The sequence below is a fragment of the Suncus etruscus genome, chromosome 8 (assembly GCF_024139225.1).
Source record: "Suncus etruscus isolate mSunEtr1 chromosome 8, mSunEtr1.pri.cur, whole genome shotgun sequence".
Classification (NCBI taxonomy): Eukaryota; Metazoa; Chordata; class Mammalia; order Eulipotyphla; family Soricidae; genus Suncus; species Suncus etruscus.
Window position 1 is genome coordinate 52,157,384 of NC_064855.1, and position 2,533 is coordinate 52,159,916.

Below are 2,533 nucleotides of genomic sequence, written 5' to 3' on the forward strand. Positions count from 1 at the left end.
ATCTTCCTATTTCTTGAACACATCCAAGTTTCATGATTTTTTTATTGCAGCTGAGCCAGCAGGAAGAATTGCTGGCAGGGACCATTGGTCCTGGTCTCCTCCTCTAGGACGTCATAAATTCCTTGACCAGAGTTGTAATGGCCTATTCCTGGTTACTCGTGTCCTACGTGCCAAAGGAAAATGTCATATTATAAATAAATGTTGCAAATCAGCCCTTGAAGAGGTTGACTGATGGAGGGATGGAGGATGAGGCCTTTCTCCTCCAGCTCGAACCACATGTCTGTTACCCTGTTCAGTTGGCAGTTCTGAGGTGAATGCAGCGGAAAGAAAGCCAACAGGCAGTCAGGCTTCCAAAGAAAACAGCTCTTGACTTCATCTCTCCTGGTGGCTACATAATATTCCATTGTGTATATGTACCACAGTTTCTTTAGCCATTCGTCTGTTGAAGGACATCTTGGTTGTTTCCAGAGCCTGGCTATTGTGAATAGTGCTGCAATAAATATAGGTGTGAGGAAGGGGTTTTTGTATTGTATTCTTGTGTTCTTAGGGTATATCCCTAGGAGTGGAATAGCTGGATCGAATGGGAGCTCAATTTCCATATTTTGAAGGAATCTCCATCTCTTTCCAAAGAGGCTGTACTAGGCGGCATTCCCACCAGCAGTGGGAGTTCCTTTCTCCCATATCCCCGCCAGCACTGATTGTTCTCATTCTTTGTGATGTGCGCCAATCTCTGTGGTGTGAGGTGGTATCTCATCGTTGTTTTGATTTGCATCTCCCTGATGATTAGTGATGAGGAGCATTTTTTCATGTGCCTTTTGGCCATTTGTATTTCTTTTTTTATCAAAGTGTCTGTTCATTTCTTCTCCCCATTTTTTGATGGGATTAGATTTTTTTTCTTGTAAAGTTCTGTCATTGCCCTGTATATTTTGGATATTAGCCTCTTATCTGAAGGATGTTGGGTGAATAGTTTCTCCCATTCAGTGGGTGGCTCTTGTATCCTGGGCACTATTTCTTTTGAGGTGCAGAAGCTTCTCAATTTAATGTATTCCCATCTGTTGATCTCTGCTTCCACTTGTTTGGAAAGTGCAGTTTCCTCCTTGAAGATGCCTTTAGTCTCAATCATGCTGAGTGAAATAAGTCAGAGGGAGAGAGAGACACACACACAGAATCGTCTCACTCATCTATGGGTTTTAAGAAAAATAAAAGTCATTTTTGTAACAATCCTCAGAGACAATGAGAGGAGGGCTGGAACACCAGCTCACTCCATGAAGCTCACCACAAAGAGTGGTGAGTACAGCTATAGAAATAATTACACAGAGAACTACCATAATCAAGTGAATGAATGAGGGAACTGGAAAGCCTGTCTGAAGCACAGGTGGGGGTGGGGTGGGATGGAGGGAGATTGGGGACATTGGTGGTGGGAATGTTGCACTGGTGAAGGGGGTGTTTTTTACATGACTGAAACCTAATCACAATCATTTATGTAATCAAGATGTTCAAATAAAGAAGAAAAAAAATATATATGTATAAGTATATAATTTGTGGCTGAAGAGAGTACAGCAAGTAAGACACTTGCTAGCCTTATATGTAGCTGAGCAGAGTTCAATCTCTAGCTCCCCAAATGGCCTACTGAACACCACCAGGAGCAGTTAGGAGTAATCCACAAAGACTGTGTGTGCCCCTTAAAAAACATAAAATAAAATAAATAAGAGAAAAAAATGGAATAATTTAGGATGTACAGAGGGTCAGAAAAAAGAAAAAAAAGAAATAACTACACATAGAACTACTATAATCATGTGAATGAATGAGGGAACAAGAAAGCCTTTCTGGAGTGGTGGGGGGTGGGGTGGGGGCGGGGTGGGATGGAGGGAGATTTGGGACATTGGTGGTGGGAATGTTGCACTGGTGAAGGGGGGGGTTCTTTACATGGCTGAAACCTAATCACAATCATTTAGATAATCAACATGTTTAAATAAAGGAAAAAATGAAGAAAAAAAAAAGAAAAGATAAGGCCTCCCAATGCTTACCACAGGCTGTGTTCTTTACACTGACTGTATAGAAAGAGGAGGTACAGTAAATGCTTCCCATATACACCTCAAACCAGGTCCTTTGCTTGTTTTGTATTGTGAATGGGGGGACAAAAAAATTTAGGAAAAAACAGAAAAGAAAACAGCTCTTTATTCCGTGAAGAGGCCGAAGCCAAAAGGCCTAAGAATAGGTCCAGGACAAAAAGCCCCTCGCCTTCCACAGACCCTTGTTTTTATGCCCCAGAATCAGGTACCATCCAATGGTGGGATCAGGTACCACCCAATGGTGGGAGCAGAATCAGGTACCACCCTAGGGTGGGAGCAGAATGCCAGGTCACACCCTAGGGTAGGGCACAATCATGATCAGGGTAGGGTCAGTAAGATAATAATCCCATTAAAATGTTTACATACACTACAGGGGATAAAGAGGGTCAGGTTTTTCACTTTCTTAAAAAGCACAATCAGTATCTGAGAGGACTCTAGACACTGCAATTAGTTTTCCTAAT

The 2,533-nt window shown here is 42.1% G+C and overlaps 1 non-coding gene across 1 annotated transcript; it reads left to right on the forward strand.

The window, feature by feature from the left end:
- The first annotated feature begins 2,010 nt into the window (after positions 1 to 2,010).
- On the forward strand, positions 2,011 to 2,143 carry LOC126016512 (small nucleolar RNA SNORA51). The gene has a single exon (XR_007498307.1). It is a non-coding gene; the product is annotated as a small nucleolar RNA SNORA51 (small nucleolar RNA).
- The last annotated feature ends 390 nt before the right edge of the window (positions 2,144 to 2,533 follow it).